This window comes from Ursus maritimus, unplaced genomic scaffold (genome assembly GCF_017311325.1).
Source record: "Ursus maritimus isolate PB19 unplaced genomic scaffold, ASM1731132v1 scaffold_7, whole genome shotgun sequence".
Taxonomy (NCBI): Eukaryota; Metazoa; Chordata; class Mammalia; order Carnivora; family Ursidae; genus Ursus; species Ursus maritimus.
In genome coordinates this window covers 66,348,958-66,361,119 of record NW_024426885.1, presented here as the reverse complement: position 1 = coordinate 66,361,119, position 12,162 = coordinate 66,348,958, and positions in this window count along the sequence as shown.

Here is a 12,162-nt window from a genome sequence, read left to right as displayed (position 1 = left end):
CTTGCTAAGAGTTCCCAAAATATGACCGTGGCTTCAAATCCAACTTGAGACTGTGTGACGGGTCGGATCCCACCAACCGAGCATGGCACAGGGCCAGACTCCAGCATGCGGCTCCCAGCCTGGGCTCTGAAGGCCGCTCTTCTCAGCGATCTGTGAGTCCTGAACAGTGCGGACAGAGCTGCTCGGGCTTCCTTCCAGCGGCAGTCAGAGCACACAGAGGGCCTGCTCACTGCAGCTGGGGAGTCCTGCAATGGCCTTCTATTTGTGTGCTGTGCCCATCCATGCTGTGGTCCAAAAGCGCGCCATGATGAGGACACCTGAGAGTCTCCCATCAACTGCAGCCCAGCCTCCTGCCCGCATCTCTCCTCCCTCTCTCCTGAGCTCGGAGCCATATTTACATGTACTGGAGGCAGGCCAGAAGTTAATTTCCCTGCTCCTTTTCTCTATTTCTGGAACTTTCTCTCAGGCCTTTATGTTCTGATCACACAGTTCTTACAGCCAGTGGTTCGTATGTTTCTTTTAAAAGTCCCATTGATTTTCCCTCACTCCCCCATCCTCTCACCTTCTTTGTGAATGATGAAGGTAAAATGTGAATCCCTTGAGGAGGAGGTAGCTTCTCCCTCTCTCTGCCAGGTGTTTTGCTTCTGTGGGGCCTCCCAGTGTCAGGAAGGGATTAGCACTTAGGTGATAACCAGCATTAAGCCAAATCAAAGATATGATAAAATATTAAGAGACTCTTTTGGGTGATGTTCTTCTTCTGGTGTCTGGGACATCTGGAGATGGGGAGAGGAAGAGGAGAGTAGACAGAAGCATGGGGTCATTATAAAGGATAATAATAAAAGCTGTCACTTACAGAACATATGCTGTGTGCCAGGCATGGTGCTGCATGCCAGAGAGTCCGTGAGAAATCACGTAGAGATGGTACTCAAGTGCTCCTTCTGGTTTTCAGTTACCCAGGAGGCCTTGCTCACGGTGGGTGCTCAGACATCTCTGATTTGAAGTGTTTGCGTGTAGGCTGAATACCAGGATTGCTGCTTTGATCTGCCTGCTTCTTGTAAGTGTGCACAACCATTCAAGTAGTTCCTATGAGCAGTAATGCCATGGGTCTCCCCATTAGCAAAAAACAATACCCGAAGTACTTCTAGCAGGTCCTTCGGGGTGATACACTATGGCGCCCTGTCCCCTGATGTGATATTCTGCAAGTTCAAAGAGCATACTGTTAAGTGTGGCCCAGGAAGTTTAAGATCATAGAAAATATTTCATTACACTTAGCACTACTTCAACGATGCCCTCCAAACNNNTGTAGGGAAGGCCCACTTCTAGAAGCTGTCAGTTCTGTTGGATGTAGGGTGAATATTTCACACTTCCAGATTTGTTCAACTGGTACCTCCATTTTTCAGGGAACAGAAAGGCCAGCCATGTTACTCAGACATATGAAATGTTTGCCTGTACGTTGAATACTAACAACATGTGCTAAGCCTGCCTGGTAAGTTGTTTTATTTTGTTTTGTTTTGTTCTTGGTAAATGTGCCCAATAGCTCAGGAAATTCCCATGAACATTAATGCCTTAGATCTAGTCTCTTAAGGAAAAATAAATTCCTTCTCTTCTAAGTTCAATTTATTAAAACAAGGCTCAAAATCCAGTTCTGTGGCAAATTTTCAACACTTTGTCTGAAACTTAACTCTATTTTTGTCATGTTATATACATTATCTGATCTAATGATGTGGTCTCAAACAAAGCCAGAAAATTGGCATGGCAAAATATCTTCCGTAATCATTCTTTTACCCTTTAAGACCACATATTTTTATATTGGAGATATATGTCATATTCTTCTCCCACTTTATGTGCCTGACCCAGCACATGGGAAGATGGCCGACCTTCCTAGGTATATACAACATACGGTGCTGACATCATGCTGATCCACTGGATAAGCAGGAGATGGCTAGCGTGCTGGAGACTTGATAAGACACAGTTTTAGGGGCGCCTGGGTGGCTCAGTCAGTGAAGCGTCTGCCTTTGGCTCAGGTCATGATCCCAAGGTCCTGGGATCAAGCCCCGCGGGACTCCCTGCTCAGTGGGGGGATCTGCTTCTTCCTCTGCCCCTCCCCCCTGCTCATGTGCTCTCTCACTCTCTCACTGCTGCTCTCTCATAAATAAATAAATAAATACATAAATAAATAAATAAATAAAATCTTTAAAAAAAAAAAAAGAAAGAAAGAAAGACACAGTACTTCAGATGCTAAGAGATAAACCACACAAAGATTCTGAGCTCCAGCCCCTATACCATGTGGCACAAAAGGCTTCCCCCTTTGAATGGGGCCTGGAGCAGGAAGGAACTCTTCAACAGACCCAGGCTGCAGGCAAAGCAGCCCTGCTTTGGGTCATATGGCCCAACAGGCCCGAAGCTAGCAGACGTATCAGTGGCGGAGAAGATGTAGTGAGGAGCTGACGGCAAGCTCCAGATGGCGAGTCACAGTGCAGGCTCAGGCTCTCGAACGAGGCTGTCCTATGTGCTCCTGATGTGCTGCAGGCTCTGGAAGAGATCAAAAGTTTGCCCGTGACACCAAGCGGCCGTGCACGTAGAGCCGCCTATCAAGACCTGCGTTCGGTCAGACTCATTGGCTCATAGGATCAGGTGAGCCCAGAGACAATTGTCATAGGAGGGAAATGGCACATGCAAATCAAGCCCAAGCAGGACAAGACGGTATAAGTAAACCACGAACTAGAGTAGCCAGACCCCTTGCCACTCACCAGGAACCCTCCCTCAGCTTACATGACTAGCCAAGGGGGGTGAGGTAGGAGAAAACGCCCAAACTTGATTTATGATGAATGCCTCAGTAAGTTCAAGCCACAAGTGGCAGCCACGTTGTAGCCACACTCTTCTCCAATAGAAAGAATACAAGGGTCCAGCAACCAAAGGGCAGAAGTGAGAGTTGGCCTGCTTATCATCATCTCCTTGCCCACTGGGGGACTTTGAGCTTCCCATCCCTCCTCTGTGCTCTTTGGGGGCAAGGAACACAATTCAACCCACACACCCCAGTAGCCCACTTGCACTCATGTCTGCTTCCCAGGGGCCCCAATTGACAGGAAAGGTAAAAAAAAGAAAAGGTGGGGGGCATGTCAATTCAGTTTACACGGATGATTATTTAGTCATCTAGAGAAATGTATTATGTCTGACTCTGTTGTTTATTATTTCATTAAAGCCCAGAATCTGTGGGGGCACCTGGGTGGCTCAGTCAGTTAAGCCTCTGACTCTTGGTTCTAGCTCAGGTCTTGATCTCAGGGTCATGAGATTGAGCCCGGCTTCAGGCTCTGCGCTGGGTGTGCACCATGCTGAAGATTCTCTCTCTCTCCCCCGTTCCTCCTGCTCACGCTCTCTCTCTTAGGGAAAAAAAAAAAAAAAAGTGCTATAAAGCCCAGAATCTAGATTTCTGTCAGATAGAAAAAATAACCCCAGAGGTGACAAGGAAGGAGATTTGGTACCAAATTAGAACTGTTACCTAGGTAAAGTAGAAAATCTTTGTGCCTACCCGACTTTTCTTCCAGGAGCAAGGGGAGATTACCTCTGCACAATGAACTTTGTGGGAGACTAAAGTAAAATTGAAACAGACCTATAAATACAGAGAACAAACTACGGTTGCCAGAGGGGATGGGGTGGGCAAAAATGAGCGAAGGGGAGACGGAGATACAGGCTTCCAGTTATGCAATGTATAAGTTATGGGGATGAGAGAGCACAAGGAATATTGTCCATAACATTGTAGCAGCACTGTGTGGTGACAGATGGTAGTTACATCTGTGAGCATAGCGTAACATACAGACCCATCAGACAATCACTATGCTGTCCACAAAAATAATGTGACATTGTGTGTCAACTATACTTCAATTAAATAAATAAATAGAGAAAAGAATACATACATACATACATACATAAATAAAATTGAATTTTTCAGCATGTTACAAACACTGCTTGTTTGAAATACCAGTTATATGCACGTTAACATATTAATAGAAGATGTCCAGTAGGAAAGAAACCTGTTTAGTTTTGGTTTAACCTGCTCATTAAGAAAAATGGTCCAGAGTTGCCTGGGTGGCTCAGTCAGTTAAATATTTGACTTAGGCTGAGGTCATGATATCAGGGTCCTGGGATCCAGCCCTGCATCAGGTTCTCCACCCAAGGAGAGCCTGCTTGGCCCTGTCCCTCTGCCCCTCTCCCTGCTTGTGCTCTCTTTGTCTCTAAACAAACAAACAAACAAACAAACAAACGAATGAATGAAATCTTAAAAAAAGAAAAAGAATAATGATCCAAATTTGGAAATAGGCAAAAAGGATTCCTGGGAATTGTCTCAGCGTCCAGGTCAAAGTTTCTAGTAAGCTTGCTAGAAAAACCTTTGTTTGACTTCCCACTTCCTACTGATCAGGATATTTCGGAACTCTAAAGGAGTTTAACTAGAACACAGTTGGTAGCATAACAAATGGTATTTATCTTATTAAAGATAACCCCCCAAAGTATCATTTATTGCCCTGTGGGAAATTAACCATGTTTGTATCTAATACAGTAATCTTATCTGACATTTTAAAGAAATCTTTTCCTGCTTAACATATGGACTCCAGTTCTTCAAATGTTTCTTGAACTAGTGTTATCATCCTGCTATTCCCTCATTAATGATGTAGTTAATAGATCTTTGACACATTTTGATTTTATATTTGTGGGAGGTAGTCATGCTTTGTAACTTATTGAAAATTATACTTTAAAAGCTCTTTCCAAACTTACTTAGCTGCAGAAACACCATTAGCTTTTTTTCTGATCTTGTTTAAGCCCACTGACATTTCTTGAAACTATATAACAAGGAGTCTGCTTTGGAAACCTGCTGCCAAAGCAGTCTTTCAGACAGGAGAAATAAGGAGTGCACGGTGTGTAAATAGGCAAGATGATCCTTATTGATTAAGCCAAAGGAAATTTCAAGCAGCCCAAAAAAAGTCTAAACAGTGAGACAGTTAATGAATTCACAAACTCCTCCCATCCCCTAATCATCCCTGACATTAAAAGGAAGTACTGCTGTTTAGGAAAATGAAACTAACATATACATCCTGATTTCAAATATTTAATTCAGTATTTGAACCTTGGTATAGATACACCAGTTAGGTACATGTAGGTATATGAGGGTATCTTTTTTAAAGATTTATTTATTTATTTTAGAGAGCGAGAATAGCAGGGGGAGAGGCAGAGGAAGGGGGAGAGAATCTCCAACAGACTCCCTGCTGAGCAGGTAGCCCAATGTGGTGCTCAGTCTCATGACCCTGAGATCATGACCCCAGCTGAAATCGAGAGTCTGTTGCCTAACCAACTGAGCCACGCAGGCACCCTGAGCATTTTCTCTCTTTTTAATCAAAAGAGGGTTTTTACCAAAGGCTACTATGAAAAAGACCAATAATCACAAAGATAAATATTAGAATTACAAGTAGCCACGCAACTCAGAGAGAATCATACAATGTTTGGCTACTTAACCAATTCTTTGCAAAATCGGAATCATACTGACAATGCTACTAATGTCATCTCCTTTTTTTCACTTAACAATATGTCATGAATATTTTCTCTTGTCATTAAACATTCTTCTGCATGATTTTTCATGGTCTATTGTAGGGAGTGCAATAATTCACTTTATGAGTCTTTGACCATGGGCCATTTAATTTGCTGTCCATTCCTAACATTTTCTTTAGGATAGGTTCCTAGAAGTGAAACACTAAAAAGAAGTGTATCTTTCTAATTTTTTTAACATGTTGCCAAATAGTCCTCCAAAGACCACCAATAGGTGTATGAACGTGCTATTCGTTACATTCTCCACATTTTATTTGTGTTTCTATTTTAGTTGCTTATTGCTATTTTTAAATATATTGGTCCATTTAATATATTTGTTAATATGGTTAATTTAATAGGGAGGCTGGTATCTCATCCCTTAATTACGAATAAGGTCAATACTGTTTCATTTTTTCGCCTTAATTTTCTACTTGTGTGTTTATTTTTCCGTATGAACTTTAGTTTAGGTCTCTAAAAAAGATTTTTGGTAATTTTATTGAGATTGCATTAAATTTAGAAATTAACCTACAGAGAACTGGTGTGTTTATGATACTAAGCTATTCCATCCAAGAGCACTGGATAAATTTCCATTTGTTTAAAATCCATTTTTGTACCTTTCAGAAGTGTTTTAAAGTACCCTTATATAAACTTTGAACATATATTTTATGTTTATTCCTAAATGTATTTCTATATTATATAATTATAGTATATCTGAAGTCTTTTAAATTTTATATGTTGATATTACATTTTGCTACTATAATAGAACTGTGTTGTTTCATTCATCTTTATCATTGATTCTCTGAGCTTTCTGGGGATACTATCATATCGTATGCAATACAGACCTTTTTACTTCTTTTACCAATTCTCCTGTTTCTGGTTGATTCCTCTTTATTGTTTGCGTTGGCAAAAACCTCTGGTACTATGTGAAATAGTAACACAGATACTGGGCATCCTTTCCAGTTCCTGACATTAACAGAAATGCAGCTAATACTTCCTCTTTAAGTAAAATGTTAGTTTGTAACTAAGATATAGGGGAGGAGTTAAGATGGTGGAGGAGTAGGGAGGGGAACCCTAAGTTTGTCTGGTCCCTCGAGTTCAGCTAGATAGTTATCAAATCATTCTGAACACCTGAGAAATCAAGGGAGAAAAGAAATGCTGCAATTCTACAAGTAGAGAAGCGACCACTTTTTGGAAGTTTCTTTTAACAAACAGACCAAAACACACCCAGGACCTAGTTTTTTGTTTTGTTTTGTTTTGTTTTTTGTTAGTTTGTTGTTTTTTCCTCTTGTTGTTGTTGTTGTTGTTGTTCATCTTTCTTTCTTCTTTTCTTTTCTGGACAAAATGACGAGACAGAGAAATTCACCCCAAAAGAAAGAACAGGAGGTGGAACTCACTGCCATGATTTAATCAATATGAATATAAGTAAGATGTCTGAACTAGAATTTAAAACAATAATTATAAAGATACTATCTGGGCTTGAAAAAAAGCATAGAAGACACTAGAGAATCCCTTACTGTAGAAACAAAAGAACTAAAATTTAGTCAGGCTGAAATTAAAAATGCTGTTACCAAGATGCAGTCCCAAGTAGAGGCTATAAAAATGAGGATGAATGAAGCAGAAGAATCAGTGATATAGAAGATAAAATGATAGAAAATAAGGAAGCTGAAAAGAAGAGAGAAAAAAAAAACTATTAGATCACAAAGGGAGACCTGTAGAACTAAGCAATTCTGTAAAGCAAAATAATATCCATATAATAGGGGTCCCAGAAGATGAGGAGTGGAAGAAAGGGGCAGATGGTTTATTTGAACAAAGTATAGCTGAGAACATCCCTAATCTGGGGAAGGAAACAAGCATTCAAGTCCAGGAGGCACAGAGAACAATATACAGGAACGGAGACTTTGCAGGTAATACAATGGCACTACATTCATATCTTTCAATAATCACTCTGAACGTAAATGGACTAGATGCTCCAATCAAAAGACATAGGGTATCAGAATGGATAAAAAAAACCAAGACCCATTGAGGGGCGCCTGGGTGGCTCAGTCAGTTAAGCGTCTGCCTTCAGCTCGGGTCATGGTCCCAGGGTCCTAGGATTGAGCCCCGAGTCTGGGATTGAGGCCTGAGCAGGGAGTCTGCTTCTCCCTCTCCCTCTCCCTCTGCCCTTCTTCCCTGCTTGTGCTCTCTTTCTCACTTGCTCTCTCTCAAGTAAATAAATAAAATCTTAAAACAACAACAATAACAAGACCCATCGATATGCTTCTTACAAGAGACACATTTTAGATCCAAAAACACTTCCAGATTGAAAGTGAGGGGGTGAAGAACCATTTATCATGCTAATGGACATCAAAAGAAAGCTGGAGTAGCCATCCTTATATCAGACAAACTAGATTTCAAACCAAAGACCGTGATAAGAGATGAAGAGGGACAATGTATCATAATAAGAAGGTCTATCTAACAAGAAGACTTAACAATTATAAATATTTATGCCCCTAAGTTGGGAGCAGCCAAATATATAAAATAATAACAAAATTAAAAAAACTCATTGATAATAATGCAATCATAGTAGGGGACTTTAACACCCCACTTACTGCAATGGACAGATCATCTAAGCAGAAGATCAACAAGGAAACAAGGGTTTTGAATGACACAGTGGACCAAATGGACTTCACAGATAGAGTCAGAGTATTTCATCCTAAAGCAACGGAATTCACATTCTTCCTTAGTGCAACATGTAACGTTCTCCAGAATAGATCACATACTGGGTCACAAATCCGGTCTCAACCGGTACAAAAAGGCTAAGATCATACCACGCATATTTTCAGACCACAACCCTATAAAACTTGAAATCAACCACAAGAAAGAATTTGGAAGGACTACAAATACATGGAGGTTAAATAACATCCTACTGAAGAATGAATGGGTTAACCAGAAAATTAAAGAAAAAATTTTTTAAATACATGGAAGCAAATGAAAATGAAAACACAACAGTTCAAAACCTTTAGGACGCAGCAAAGATTGTCCTAAGAGGGAAGTATATAGCAATGTAGACTTTATTCTAGAAACAAGAAAAGTCTCAAATACCAACCTAACCTTACACCTAAAGGACCCGGAAAAAGAACAGCAAATAAAGCCTATATCTGGCAGGAAAAGAGAGATAATAAAAATCAGAGCAGAAATCAATGATATAGAAATAAAAAAAAAAAAGGTAGAACAGATCAATGAAACTAGGAGCTCATTTTTTGAAAGAATTAATAAGATTGATAAACCCCTAGCCAGACTTATCAAAAAGAAAACAGGAAGGACCCAAATAAATAAAATCACGAATGAAAGAGGAGCGATCACAACTAACACGGAAGAAATACAAACAATCATAAGAGAATATCATGAGCAATTATATGCCAACAAATTAGGCAATCTGGAAGAAATGGATGCATTCCTAGAAACATATAAACTACCAAACTGATACAGGAAGAAAGAGAACACCTGAAGAGACCCATAATCAGCAAAGAAATTGAATCAGTAATCAAAAACCTCCCAGTGAGGGGCACCTGGGTGTCTGCCTTCAGCTCAGGTCGTGATCTCAGGGTCCTGGGATTGAGCCCTGTGTCGGGCTCCCTGCTCAGCAGGGTGTCTGCTTCTCCCTCTCCCTCTACTTCTACCCTCCTCCCGCCCGGGACCGCTTGTGCTCTCTCTGTCTCTCTCAAATAAATAAATTTTTAAAAAATCTCCCAACGAACAAGAGTCCAGGGCCATATGGCTTCCCAGGGGAATTCTACCAAACATTTAAAGAAGAATTAATAACTATTCTCCTGAAACTTTTACCAAAAATAGAAATGGAAGGACAACTTCCAAACTCTATGAGGCCAGCATTACCTTCATCCCAACACGAAAGAACCCCACTAAAAAGGAGAATTACAGACCAATACCCCTGATGAACATAGATGCACAAATTCTCACCAAGACACTAGCTAATAGGATCCAACAGAACATTAAAAGGATTACTCGCCACGACCGAGTGGGATTTATTCCAGGGTTGCAAGGGTGGTTCAACATCCGCAAATCAATCAATGTGATACACGACATTAATAAAAGAAAGGACAAGACCCTGCTGAGCAGGGAGCCCGATGTGGGGCTCGATCCCAGGACCCCAGGATCACAACCTGAGCCCAAGGCAGACGCTTCACTGACTAAGCCACCCAGGCATCCCAGATACATAGTGTTTTAATTAATTAACTGATTAGGTTCTGTATTTTTTCTTTATAAGTTCCCTTTTATTCAAGTGTTATTTAATAAAAGGAGGTTTTTAAAAACTTTTTGATGAAAGCTTCTTTCTATCATCTGATTTTATTAATTCTGAATTTTATTGCATTGTAATCATAGAGTGTGGTTTGTGATGATTCTGTTTTATGGAACTTATGGTTTTTTGCGACATCATATAGGATCATATTTTGTGAGTACTACACAGGCACTTGAGAAAGACTGTTATTAGGATGTGAAGTTCAGTATATATCCATACCATCTACCCTATTGATTCTGTTGGTTAGATTTTCTATATCCTTATTTAATTTTAGTCCATCCTTTCTTCTGCTAAGATCGGTATGTGCAGGTGTGCTAACGTTAGCGTGCTTCTGCTTCTCCTTGCATTTCCAGTTCTTTTTGCCTTCTAAGAGTGGCTACTGTTATATCATCATTGCTAATTCTGACTTTTATTTTAAAATATGTGCCTTTGGAGGTGTCTGGGTGGCTCAGTCAGTTAAGAATCCGACTCTTGATTTCAGCTCAGGTCATGATCTCAGGGTTGTGAAATCAAGCCCCATGTTGGGCTCCCTCCTGGACATGGAGCCTGCTGAAGATTCTTCCTCTCCCTCTCCCTCTCCCTCTCCCCCTCAGCTCCCTCTCTCTCTCTCTAAAAAATATATATGTGTGTGTATAAAAAAATATATATAAATATGTATGTAAATAAAATATATATATATACACAGATATATATATATATATACATATACATATATGCTTCTTCATGTTTAGTGCTTTTTTGGCTTGAATTCTACTTTATCTGCCATCAAGATCACAGAACTTGCTTTTGTTTCCATCTTTCCATCCCTTTGTTTTCTGCCATTCTTTTATATACAGAATACAGTTGATCTTGTTTTATTAGACACACTGGAAACCTTTCTATTTCATAGATTAACTAAATCCATTCACATTTACTCATTTATTTTGTGTTAAAATTGCTTCGTGTATTATTAGTTGACGTGTTTCTCTACATGATGGGTTTCTTTGCTCTATTATTTTTAAATATTCTTTTGATATTTAGGAAACTTTGTATTCTTATTCTAGAGCTTACTTTTGGAATTCTGTTAGCTCCCTTTTACTTTCCTGATTTGTCCATTTGTATTCATATCCACTGATTCCCATCTGTTGTCTAGACAGTGAGTTCATTTTGCTTTTTCTTTCTCCTCTCCTTCTCCTCCGATTTTGTTGCTTAAATTTTTACTTAGAATATATCACATTTATATATTACTATTTTAACCTCATTCCCAACTTTGTTTTGGTCTTAGATTTATTTATTAATTTTTATTTTAAATTTTTAAAATTTTTTCAGGTAGGCTCCATGCCCATCATGGGGCTTGAACTCACAGCCAAGAGGTCAAGAGTCACATGCTCTATAGGCTGAGCCAGCCAGACACCCACTTGGTCTTAGATTTAAATGAATTATTATTACATGTTCACCATCAGCCCTTTGCTAAAGATTTCTCAATCATCCTGGGACACCTGGGTGCCTCAGTCAGTTGAGCGTCTGCCTTCAGCTCAGGTCATGATCCCAGGGTCCTGGGATCGGGTCCCACATTGGGCTCCTTACTCAGCGGGGAGTCTGATTCTCCCTCTGCCTGCTACTCCCCCTGCTTGTGTGCTCACTCTCTCTCCCTCTGGCAAATAAATAAATAAAATCCTTTTTTAAAAAAAGATTTCTCAATCATCTTTTAGTTGAAGGTCATCCTCTCATAGACTCCTCAAGAAAGGCTCATATAAGTTCCATATTTCCCAAGCTTTTCCATGTTCAAAACAATTTTTCTATAGTTTTCATACCTAAAGTACAATGTAGTGAGTTGAATAGTGTCCCACAAGAAGAAATGCTCAAGTCCTAACCCCAGGGACCTGTGAATATCAACTTAATTGTAAAGGGGGTCTTTGCAGATATAATTAACAATCTTGGGATGATACTATTCTGGATTTAGGATAGGTCCTAAATCCAATGACTGGTGCCCTAATAGAGGAAAGAAGGTGGAACTTTAAACACAGAGGCACATAAGGGAATGCCATGTGAAGGGAAAGATAGAGATTGGAGTTACCCAGCCTCAAGGCGAGGAATGCCAGAATGGCCAGCAACCACCAGCAGCTAGAAGACAGGCACAGAACAGATTATCCTGCAGAGCCACCAGAAGAAACCAATGCTACCAACACCTTGATTTCAGATTTCTGGCCTCCAGAACTCTGAACGAATAAATGTCCATTTTTTTAAGCCACCAAGTTTCTGGTAATCCATTATGATAGCCCTAGGAAACCAACACAGACAGCTTAGCTGGT